The 13261-nt window shown below is 44.0% G+C and overlaps 1 protein-coding gene across 1 annotated transcript in view; it reads right to left on the reverse strand.

The window, feature by feature from the left end:
- EML5 (EMAP like 5) overlaps positions 1-13261 on the reverse strand; it is a 1453541-nt gene that overhangs the window by 778713 nt on the left and 661567 nt on the right. The gene's annotated exons all lie outside the window — the stretch shown is intronic.

Raw genomic sequence — 13261 nt, forward strand, 5'->3', positions numbered from 1 at the left:
CCTTCCACTGTAATGTAAATAGACCCACATACTATATCTAGGGATCAGTGTTTGAGAAATGGTAAGGAATGACATACCTCTCATTACTAAACAAGCATTGGCAAAGCCAATATGTCTCGCTTCTGGGTGAGCTATTTTTGGCTTTGGCACTAGGGTGGATAATGGATTGGTGGCCTTTTCTGGATAAAGGGGTGAGATGCAATGGTTGGATAATGGAACAGTTAAAAAAAGCGATATGCAACGGCTAGCACTGGCCGTTTCTGAGCGTTTGTTTTTTTAGGTCTCGCCTAGCGTTGCAGCTCGCATGCCCTGCTCGCTCTGCGAGATATATTGTGGTAGAGGAGATTTTAGAAGGGGGCTTGAAGCCTTGCCCATTACTTTCCTTGGCTGGCGTCATTGTTTATGCAAAACGATGGCCATTGATTGTAAATAAGGCTCGTTTGTTATCGCCCTGTCTCTTTTTCAGACGGCCCATCCGGACTCGATGGTTTGCTTGATGGCTGTTGTGAAGAAATTTCTTATCTATAGAGGCGTGGAGTAAGTGATCATGTTTATGAGGTTTTTTTTTTATTTAAACGGTGGCCTCTGATTGGAAATAAGGCTTGTTTGTTACCCCAGTCACCTTTTCGGACGTAATCAGATGTCCTCTCTGAAGCAAGCGGTAAATCTGACTTTTTACGTCTCTCTCCCAGAAGAGGCAGGGCTCGCTGTCTCTGCCCGCTGGCTCTGCCCGCTTATTTGTTCTGGTTTCACGGCGCTGCTGGCACTGAGTCTAAATCCTGGTGCTTCCAATTTGGTGGGCACTGAAAACAAACACTAACTGGCACATAACTTTACACTGACAAGCGCGAGACCGCACTTGTTTATTTATTTAATTATTTTGCCGCGCGAGCCGCTTTTCTGCATAACCACAGGGGAGGGCTTATGCCGTGCCCCACCCCTCGGAGTACGGGAAGGACAGCGATAACGCAATCCTCAAGGTACTGGGAGTGGTGGGGTTCGAAAAGGAGATCGCACTACCCTCCTCACAGCTAAACTGCTTTGTTTACTAAAATCTGACCTGAGTGGTGTTGGAGCTAGACCCAAGCAGTCTCTGCATTATTGTGAAGTGCCCCATGCACCCGATTGTATGTCCCGTGTTTTATTTACTTGGATTGGACCTGAACGGCCCCATGACCTTTTTAATATTAGGTATTTGCCTGTTTCCTTCATGTGCTGTTGGGGAAATGGCAGCACAGCTCGCACCCACAGTGGTATTCTGTGACTGACCCAAACTCGCCAAGGCTCTCTGTGTATCTGCTGGCACACACTGCTGCACTGGCAATATGGCAGAGAGCTTGCCGCTATTGGGCTTACACATGGTAACCCGGGACCTGACCCAACACCACCGGCCATGGCTGAGAATGTGTAAGTACTCAGGATTGAGTAAGAGTCATGTGGTGTGAGGAGTCATTGCTTCCATGGGCCCGGCACGCCAATTCAACTGCCCAGTGCATCTCTCTTCCCACGATAAATGCAGGTACTTTTGTGGACTATGGGTGAAAATGTGCACTGAGTGAACCACGATTTGTTGCACCTTTCCCCATTTGTCTGTGTTGGTCCTATGAGTGGTCAGTAAGTGCGTGTCAGGGAGGAATGAAGAAAGGGGCAGATGATACATTTGGAATTAGGCAAGTGCCCGGCTCCCCGAGGACATGGCCGGTTGCATGCACTCAAAATGTCTGTCTGGCAAATTGCCATGTCGCCGCTCACCGCCCTCAAAAGAACCAAGTGTGCCCGAGTCAGTATAATGGTAGTTGCTAATAGCTGCATTTATAATTTTAAAAAAATGCGGCATCAGCAATCTAATCGAGCTGCTTGCCCCTGTACTGACTAGAACTGTACATTAGTCTGTCTGCTCTGCTCGTTTTTTCAGCTACTACGTTAGCACACAACTCATTTTAGGTTGTGGTTTGTTTGCTAGTTGCAGCAACTATACAAGTAGCCTTATACAGCATTGATCTCACCAGCCGGGCTAGAAACCTGCTGCACCACGCTCGTTTAGCTTAAGTACGTGTGTTTTAACACATGATTCAGATAATCTTGTTGCGCAAATGGGTGTAATTTCTGATATTTATGTTTCCCTCATCTTCATTGCTCGATTTTGCTTGCCAGAAAGTGTCATTTTTAGTTGTAGAAATGTCACTCATAATTACGCTAAAATTATAAAAATGTCACTCACAGGAATCTAACACCTTGGCAGCTATGTGTGATGGCAACAGAAAATTACATTCTGCTTGTATTATATGTGCGTTTGTTTTTAATGTGTCTATTTAATGTATAAGAACCAGAAAAACTTAAGGAATCAAGGGCCATATGTACCAAGCCTTTTTCCAGTGTGCAAACGGGCCGATTCTTAGAATCGGCCCGTTTGCGAATTGAAAAAAGCCTTTTGGGATGGGCCATCACAAAATAGAGAATTGCTAAATTTGCGATTCTCTATTTTGCCAATGCAATAAAGAAATTGCTAATTGTGATTCCTTAAATACAATTTTGGAAACACCAGAAATTTGCTATTTGGATTTAAGGAATTGCAAACTACTACCAAATTCAAGTTGGAGGTAATTTACGATTTTCTTTAATTAATTCTTTTGATTTTTTGAAAGTGCCATATGTTGCGCATACATGCCCTTAGGGCATGTATGTGCGCAAAATGTGCACACATGCATATTTCAGGGGTGCAACAGGGTGTCCTTTTGGCACCCTTGCAACCTTGAAATTGCATTCTCAATTTGCGATTCTCTAATTGGTTATCGTAAATTGAGATGTAATTCTACAGAGGCTGATATAATACACATGTTTGCCCAATGCCCGCAATTATATACCCTTAAAATGGCCATAGAAGAATTTCTGGGGAATACACTCGACATCAAGATAACATTAGACAACGAAATATTATTGTTGGGGGTAAAGACCGAGATTGAAAATGGTCCTACAGAGTTTTTATTTATGGTGGCAGCTGTATATAGAATCTGCATAGCACGGGCTTGGCTAGATAAGATACCCCCTACATTTCAAACTTGGATCGCTAGACTGTTAGCCTCATATAATTTAGAGAAGGCTATATATGAGAGAAAAGGGAAAGGGGCAAAAAAATTGGGAGAGAAGATATGGAAACCTATAACGAGGTGGAAACATAAGCAAAATAGGGCAGGAGTTGGCTAAACAGCTGTACGTAGGAAAGATTAATTTGTGAGATGAAATATATATATATATTTTTTTTTTCCCCCTGTTATCTCTTCCTTTTAGAAAAACAAAGTTTGTGGAGTACCGTTGCAAGAATGCATATGTAATGGATTTATCCCATATTATATTAGGATATATAATATATGTTTTTGTGTTGTAAATTTGTTGACTGTAATTTGGGGGGGGGTAAAATTGTTTTTAAAAAAAATCACAATAAAAATATAAAAAAAAAAAAAAAAAAGGAATCAAGGGCCATATGTACCAAGCCTTTTTCCAGTGTGCAAACGGGCCGATTCTCCGAATCGGCCCATTTGCGAATTGAAAAAAGCCTTTTGGGATGGGCCATCACAAAATAGAGAATTGCTAAATTTGCGATTCTCTATTTTGCCAATGCAATTAAGAAATTGCTAATTGTGATTCCTTAAATACAATTTTGGAAACACCAGAAATTTGCTACTTGGATTTAAGGAATTGCAAACTACTACCAACTTCAAGTTGGAGGTAATTTACGATTTTCTTTAGTTAATTCTTTTGATTTTTTGAAAGTGCCATATGTTGCGCATACATGCCCTTAGGGCATGTATGTGCGCAAAATGTGCACACATGCATATTTCAGGGGTGCACCAGGGTGTCCTTTTGGCACCCTTGCAACCTTGAAATTGCATTCTCAATTTGCGATTCTCTAATTTGTTATCGTAAATTGAGAATGTCTTCTCATTCATTCCTATGGGCCTCCTAGACCATAGGAATGAATGGGAAAGTAGTCCTGATTTGTGAATCTCAATTTGCAAATCGCAAATAAGGAATATGTAGGATTTGCAAAATGTTTAGCAAATCCTACATACTTTGCATTTTGTGATTCTCTAATTGAGATTCTCTAAAATTCGGAAATTGAGAATCGCAAAACTCTTTTTTGATACATATGGTCCCTAAACCATAAACTGTGTTCTTAATAATATAAAAAAAATGCCCATCCAAATTACACTACATAGTGGGGCTGATAATTGCCAAAACTACCATTACAAATATACGCATTATAAATGTTTCTCTGCTTCACTGCCAGTGTACGAAAGTCTGCATATTAATGCACACCTTGAGGGTTTTAAAAACACATACATTAAAAGCATTGTAATTACAATGAAAGTAGCTTTCCACATCTGGGAAATACAATAAGTATCACATTAACATTAGTATATGCTTTTAGCATTGGAAATGCATTATATATATGTTGTTAAAAAACAATCACAATAATAAAAGACAGTACAAATTACAATGCTAATAGCACACTAGTGTACATGCAATGCAATAAGTTTCACATTTACAATTTTTTTTAGCTATATCCATTTGAAATTCCAATGCATTTTATTTATGTTTCACACAAAAAATACAAAGCAAAAAAACTATGACATTTACAATGTCAATAGCTCAAAATAATGTCACTGCGAGACCTATTGCATTGTAAATGCTTGTTACTCCTTGGAGAGGAAAAGAAACAAGGAAAGGAAGGAGCGATGTTGTTAGGACACTGAAGAGACAGTAATGGCAGGAGTGCAAAGACCCAGGATTTGGGCGGGTGGGGCCAGGGTAAACGCTACCAGGGCACTTCGCGTCGGCCCCGCCCAGACTGGTAACTAGCGATATAAAAATCTCTATAAACAAAAGAAATCTACGGGTACATACAGGGCAGAAGTGCGTGTTCTCGTGAACATGATACTTGTGCCAAGTTTCCAGAAGCTCCCAGCTGGAAGCAAAGGTCATGTGTTAAATCATTTTTACCAACTCTCAGAGATTGAAATTTGTTCTCTTTTTATTGTAACATAAGAAATGTTTCAATGTTCTTAGTTGTAAATTGAAATAGTTACCAAAATACAGAAGGTACATTTGATTGGTGGAAATGTTCTAGCCCGTCTCGTGTACTGTCCTCTGATGGAGTACTGAGGGCTAGTGAGATCTCAGTCTGTCCTTCTCCAAATAGATACAGAAGTGGAGAATGACAGAGAGATGATAGAAGGTGAAGGAAGAGAGAGCCAGAGCAGACAAGAGGAATGGAAAGAGATGGGGCACAGGGAAGAGGGGAGATGATCAGGGGGGGGAAGAAAGGCACAATTTATAAAATGGGGAAAGTAACAAGAGACTTGCTTTTAACAGACCTTCTGAAGCTTAACACATGGATGCAGTTCTGAGTATCCATGCATATATGATGGTGAGCCCAGCAAAAGAGGAAGGGCTTATTCCATCCGTCATGGCTGCCTTCAGACCAAAACAAATTCGGCTAGATGTCCTAAGCCTGCCTATTATGTACATGACGGATGGTGCCGGACGGTCCAAAGATTTTGCTACCCTGCTGCTCTTCATCAACGCAGGTGAAGTCTCAGCTGTAGCAGGCTGCGCCTGTACTGTTTATTCGCAGCTCCTAGAGATACGAGAAGTGCAATTTTAAGTGCTGCATAACCAAGCAACAGCCAGTCGCAGGAAAATAAAACCCTCAAGGGATGCTTGGCCGATGTGGGGTGAGGGAAGAACACCAGCAGCTGTGGGTGCACTTTGAGTGGGGGATATGTATGTACCATTGTGCACGCAGAGGAGGGGAGGGAGCCATGACATGCTAAAGATAACTGTACAGGGCACTCACTCGTACTGGGAGGAAGACTGCTCTCCAGCGTCGGCCACTTCCTGTGTTGCACAGCTCCAGTTTTTCAAATAAGTCGAAATGAGAGCAGAGCTGTGAATGGACACCAAAAGTGATCCAGGGCTGAGTGGGTGACTGGGCCTCTTGCTGCATCACTCGATATACACAGAAAGGTAATGGTGGGGATTACTGTTGAAGCAGTGAGGCGGAGGGGGTTAAGGGACGGGGGAAATCCTCTGACTTTGAAGTCAGAGATAAGACCACAATTTACTGCCCTGTTTACAGAAAAGCTTGTACCTAGTCAAAAAACGACCACGCAGGCCAAATGCTCTTTCAGATGCAAAGGAGTCCCTGAGTCAGTAACTAAGATGGGACAAGTGGAAGCATACAAGAAATGGGGGCCTGCTCCATGGGAGGGAATTAACAATGAAAAAGATATGACAAATAAGAAAAATAACGACTTAGAAGCAAGGGCTTTTAAAGGGCACTAACAAATGAAAAGCGGGGGTGGGCTATAAGCCCACAAAATAGAATACAACATGTCTCACAGAGACAGCACAAGAGTTGTTTAGGCTCGACCTGAAAAGGAAGGGTGTTCTTGGAGGATGCAATTGGCAGTGCTCTACGAGATATTACTGTACAGGTGGTAGAAGCATTCTCTGCTTGTTTTTCACAGGCAAATTTGTATTTTTGAAAGGTCTCCCAGTTTACTCTTTGCTTTCAGGGGACGCTATTTCCTGGCCTATTTTGACTCTGAACATTGGAAGACTGCTAAGGATCTGGCATCTATTATATGCGTTGTCTCTTAAAACAAGATATTAAATAGTTACTACCAAATGGCATATCTGACCGTCTTCTAGCACCACAGTAATAGGGCACAGAAAATGCAACAGTGAACTACAAGTTATATGCCACATGTGGGCTTTGTGTATTTACACCACCTGTTAGTGATTCTGAAAACATGTCCTTAGGACACTTACCGCAGTGGCACGTGGCTACAGCCTCGAACTGTAGTCAACACTTGTCAAAGTAAGCCATTTTTGGCGTGCAGAAAATCTTAGTGGGGCTTACCTAATACTGAGACTAATAGGGCCCTCTAATGACAGGATGCATTGGTTGTGGTAGATTTCCTTATGACAAAAGCTTACTTATGAATAGGAGTCTCTTTTTTTCATAGGTTGGCCTCAGAATACATAGGAAAATCAGTTGATGTTGTATTAATTATCACAAATCTAATTCAGTGGTGAATATAGTTTTGTGGTAACTATGCTGCACAGACCACTTTACTGAATTTTGTTTTTTTACCTGATATCCGGGACAGGAATTAATTTTGTTTTTCCAGACTCGACCTGACCCAACAGCAATAATCAACTTTCTGAAGAGTTGTGACACGCTCACTCTCCTGAGGCGGAATGCTGGGAGACACACACTGCCCCAGCACACTCTGAACTGTACATCAGTTCGTTTTTTAAAAATTGTTATATCTTGTGTTACTTTATTTCTTTAGCCTTGGTGGCACTTTTAAAATATCCCTTACTTGACTGACTGCGCCGATTGAGGGCTCAGTCCAGCCTCGATCTTAGGAGGCAAGTACAAGAACGCGGCGGCCATTTTAGGGAGGGATCTCCCAGGTTGCTGAGCAGGGTGCAGTCTAGCTTCTGAGGCGCAAGGCACTCGGTGCTAGTATTTAGCCAGGAATTCGATTTTGCTCGCGAGACACGCTCACTCTCCTGAGGCGGAAACCGGGAGACACACACTGCCCCGGCACACTCTGAACTGCACATCAGTTGTTTTTTTTAAAATTGTTATATCTTGTGTTACTTTATTTCTTTAGCCTTGGTGGCACTTTTAAAATATCCCTTACTTGACGGACTGCGCCGATTCAGGGCTCAGTCCAGCCTCGATCTTAGGAGGCAAGTACAAGAACGCGGCGGCCATCTTAGGGAGGGATCTCCCAGGTTGCTGAGCAGGGTGCAGTCTAGCTTCTGAGGCGCAAGGCACTCGGCGCTAGTATTTAACCATACGTACCTTCTCCGCGCAGCGGACGCGCCAACATCGCGCCAAAGGAGTGCCTAAGGAAAGCCCATCTGTGCCCGTCCGGGCCAGACCGGGACCAGGGGCCACGATGCTATCCTCCACAACACAGATCAGACCTGTTATTATATACAGCCGGAATGAGTTGATGGCTCTGAATACTCCTGTTTCTTCTAACTGTATCTTGTTGGGTACTCACACTCGTGCCCCTAATCTCTGCACTGGATGCAACTATAATCTTTTCCCCGGAAATTTACACTGCATGGGGGTCGGCGCTGATAAATACCGCTTGGCTTTACTCAACTGCCGCTCCTTACCCAAACATGCAACTGAGCTCGCTATGTTAGTGGAGGAACGAGAACTAGACTTACTATTCCTCACGGAAACGTGGACAAATGATAGCTCCCAACCGGATATTGTACGGGCTCTACCTCCCAATTATGCTATATACAGACAAGATCGTCTTCACGATCGGGGGGGGGAGGGATTGCCATTATCTATAGGAAGGAATGCTCTTGGGTGTCGATTTGAAAATCTTTCTATTTCTGGAGCTGAAAGTATTAAATTTGCCATCTCTTTCTCTCCCATTAACACTTTCTCTGGAATTCTGCTCTATAGACCCCCTGGCCCATATGGTCAATTCTGTGAAGATCTTTCTTGCACAGCTATTAACTATTTTAGCATCTACCCCAATTTCACTATCTTGGGAGACTTTAATATCCACGCTGAGGAAGTTGATGCACCGGCCTCTATAAAATTGACCACCGGTCTGGAAGTTCTTCATCTGAAACAATTAGTCACAGACTCAACACATTCTGCAGGACAGATCCTTGATCATTGTTACACCAACGTCGAGTCCCTTAGTTATGACAATGTGATTAGGATCCCGTGGTCTGATCATTCACTACTACTGTTTTCTATGCCCACCCAGAATCAACCCGTACATGCTAAACTCATGAAAAAGTCCTGTTGGATTTGGTCTAAACTCCCCATTGAAACCTGGGATACTAATCTTAAGAATACTCGACCCAAAATCTCCACTGACCCTTTGCAAGCTGATATGTCCCTCAACCGGTGGGTGGAGACCTCCTTGGATCTTTCCCTTCCGAAGATGGAACTATCCCATAGAAATGGCAAGAACAAGAAGGCCTGGTATACGCCTGATTTGAAACTATTAAAGCTTGCTTGCAAGCAACAGGAAAGACAGTGGAGAAAACATTGCTCCGAAAGTGATAAGGCCAATTATAAACTTGACCTGAAAAAGTATAAGGATGAGATTAAAATCACCCAATCTAAATACTTTCAGACCAAGATTAGCATGGCTGCCAATTCCCCAAGAGAAATCTTCAAAATTTTTAAATCTCTGGTCACCCCTCCTGCCCCAATTGAAGACCCAGGACTTGCCCAGGTACGTTGCGAGGAATTTGCCAAATTCTTCCTCAACAAAGTAGCTACCATATATTCATCTTTTCAGAACTTTCCTACTGGACCCCCCCCCCGGTACCCCATATGGATCTAATTCAACTTATTGAATTTGCTCCTATAGACCTCCCCACTACTCAGTGCCTTTTAAGGAACTTAAAATCAGGCTCCCCGAATGGCCCTGCACCTACCACCATACTAAATCTGGTATCTGACACTGTGGCTCCAGTCATCCAGGAGGTGATCAACGCCTCCTTGACTTCAGGCCAGGTGCCGCCAACCTAGAAACAGGCTAAAGTTAAGGCCCTGCTGAAGAAATCCAACCTTAACCCTGAAGACTGGGCAAACTACCGCCCATCTCTCTTTTGCCCACTGTCAGCAAACTCACAGAGAAGTAGGTCAATTTTTTACTGGCTACTTTCTTAGAGGATAACAACCTTTTTCATACTACGCAGACAGGGTTTAGGAGAAATCAAGGCACTGAAACAGCGCTTATTGCAGTGGTTGAGGAAGCAAGGAAGATCGTCGACAGTGGGAATCATGCGGCCATACTATTATTAGATCTTAGCGCGGCCTTCGACACCGTGAACCACTCCATTCTGCTTCACAGGCTGGAGGAAGTTGGTGTCTCGGGCCGCGCACTACAGTGGCTGCACTCCTTTCTGTCTGATAGGACCTTTGTGGTCTTTGAAAATGATGCTTCCTCTCCCCAAATGTGTCTTAACTGCGGTGTACCCCAGGGCTCATCCCTCAGCCCCACCTTATTTAATATCTATATGAGGCCTTTGGCTGAGGTGGTGCTTCCCTGGGGAGTACAACTTGTCACATACGCAAATGACACTCAATTGATTATCTCACTATCTACCCATGATGCTCCTTTTGAAATACTCTCCAGCTGCCTTAATAAAGTTCGGGAATGGATGGATGAATCCTTCCTTAAACTTAATGGGTCAAAAACCGAGGTGATGATGCTGGGATATAAGGCTCCTACCACAGTGGAGAGTTGGTGGCCGGACAAGCTGGGCCAACCACCCAAGCCGAAGACCCAAATTAAGAGCCTTAGGGTATGAATGGACCCAGCTCTTAATTTCTCAGTGCAAGCCCCGAAGGTAGCTGCCACATGCTACGCACTTATTAGGCTTCTGAGGAAGATTATCATCCTTCTTCCCTTTGAAGCCAGAAGGATTTTAGTACAGGCGCTGATTTTATCACGCCTAGATTACTCCAATGCGGTATATCTAGGCTCCTCCCAAGGGACAATTAAGATACTGCAGACTGTTCAGAATTGTGCAGCACGTATGCTGCTGAACATCCCGCGAAGGACATCTGCCAAACCTGCACTCCGCCAGTTGCAATGGCTTCCAGTGCAGCAGAGGATCGAATTTAAAACCCTGGTTACGGTCCATAAAGTGATTCACAAAAAAGCACCCTTACTGATACAATCATTATTTTGCCCGTACCTTCCTAAACGGGAATTAAGATCCTCTAATAAGAATCTCCTCTCAATTCCATAACCGAGAAAAGTGCGTATGGGTGACCGACGCTTCTCCCTACAGGCCTCAAGACTCTGGAACAATCTTCCACTCTATCTTAGAATGGAAAGTAACAATCTTAGTTTCAGGAAGTCATTGAAAACCCTGCTGTTTGTCTGATCCTGGTGAATGAACGTTGTCCAAAGCGCTGGGATGCCTCCGGGTAGCCATGCGCGATACAAATACGTAATCAATCATTCATTCATATATCTCTAGGAAGAAACAAGAGGCCTGACCTCCACGCTGATCTCTTGGATGAAAGTAAATAAGAGTTCATTAGAGGCTATCCAACTCTGGATATCTTGGAATGTGAGAGAGGAGAATGGACAGGAACAGCAGTTGGCATTACATAGATCGTGACAGGCTCCGAACCTGATAGATGTCATGTTGTTCAGTGTTGAAGGTAAACAGAAGTCTGGTACGAAAAAGACCTCTCAACTCTCTCCCGCAACAGAAACATTAAATAGGCCCTGGTCACCTTTCGGTTGGACTATACCAATTCACTCTATTGGGAACTGCCAGCATTTCTCCTGAATGGATTGAAGGTGGTTCAAAATACTTCAGCTCAACTGCTGCTAAAACTTTCTAGTTGGACTCATATCCTCCCTTTTCTGAAACAGCTCCATTGGTTGCCCATCAAGGAGCAGGTGAGATTTGAAGGGTTATCCCTCGCGTGCATTGAGTTTTATCAATCGGGTCCTCAATACCTACAAAGAACAACAACTCAATATCACCCACCCAGAATGCCCCGTTCCGCTAGTTCCCTTTTGGTGGAGGTCCCCGAGATTAAAAAGAAAAAATTGGGCGGTATGTTTGGTATGTTTGGCTGTGCTTAGCGCTTAGCATATCGCGCTGCTAAATTTCCGATAGTTGCTTTTCTGCTTTTCTGCGTGATTGCCTGACAGTGTGCATTTTTAAATATCCCCGTTTTGGCGATTTGCTTTAAAATTATTATTTCGATTTTCCCCTGATTTTAATATCGGATTCGACCGCATACCTGCACTATAATAGTACGAACTCACCGCTGCTTTGCGGGTCCCAGGCCCGGTCTAGATCCCACCTGCTGCCATTTTGGGGGTAGGTAGTGACGTTTCTGCGTCGCCATCTTGGTCAGCGGTCTAGTGCTTAGGCAGGACACGCTAGACCTTCATTTAAGGCGGCCAGTCCGCTGGCTCAGGCTGATAAGGTATGTTTGGCTGTGCTTAGCGCTTAGCATATCGCGCTGCTAAATTTCCGATAGCTGTTTTTCTGCTTTTCTGCATGATTGCCTGACAGTGTGCATTTTTAAATATCCCCGTTTTGGCGATTTGCTTTAAAATTATTATTCCGATTTCCCCCTGATTTTAATATCGGATTCGACCGCATACCTGCACTATAATAGTACGAACTCACCGCTGCTTTGCGTGTCCCCAGCCCTGTCTAGATCCCACCTGCTGCCATTTTGGGGGTAGGTAGTGACGTTTCTGCGTCGCCATCTTGGTCAGCGGTCTAGTGCTTAGGCAGGACACGCTAGACCTTCATTTAAAGCTACCTTGTTGACGCGCAGCGTGTGCGCGCAGAGTGTGTGCATTCCTTGTGCAAGAGTCGAGCCAGAGTCGAGCCAGAGTCTAGCCCGTCTGCGCCCGTCCGTGCCAAGGAGGCGCTAGGGCTTGGACTCTGTATCTTTTTTATGTCTATCGATCGGTATGTATACCAGGGAAGAGTTGCTTAGCTTTCGACAGTGGCCCTTGTACTGCGAACATCCCCCTCTCGACCCGTCATGTGGTCCATTCCAATGTCCTTGTTGCAATTTTGTGCTTACTCCACCTACTCGGATTAGTGCTCTGACCGAGCCCTCCATCACAGAACTAGTGCCCTCCAAGCAACCGGCCCACTGTGACCTAAAAATCTGGCATCTTAATGTCAGGTCATTGGTTAAACATCATGCCGAAATCCATGATCTTATTATGGCGGAAGGTCCTGATGTTTTTTTTATGACTGAAACATGGCTCCATGATGAAGACACGGTTACACCTAATTTATCACTCCCTCCAGATTATTCCATTTACACTCTTAATCGGAATACTAGGGGTGGAGGCATTGCAGCGGTAGTGAAATCATGCTATCCCTGTGCATGGAAAAAACTAGCCATAGTAGGCTGCGAGAGCGCACAGTTTGCTATTTCAATTAACAACCATTTCACTTTCTCTGGACTTTTAATCTATAGACCCCCTGGGAGTGATGTTACTTTTAGGACTGTTCTTCCCGAATTAGTGTGCTCTCTGGCGGTTGGCTCGGCCAACTTTAGTGTCCTTGGCGACCTTAATCTTCATTTTAAACTCTGCCACTCTCCTGCAATTGCTAGTATACTTGCAGACCTAGAGGCTCTGCAGCTAAGACAGGTGGTCACTCATCCTACGCATGAGGGTGGACACACTTT

The sequence above is a fragment of the Lissotriton vulgaris genome, chromosome 9 (assembly GCF_964263255.1).
Source record: "Lissotriton vulgaris chromosome 9, aLisVul1.2, whole genome shotgun sequence".
In the NCBI taxonomy this organism is placed as follows: Eukaryota; Metazoa; Chordata; class Amphibia; order Caudata; family Salamandridae; genus Lissotriton; species Lissotriton vulgaris.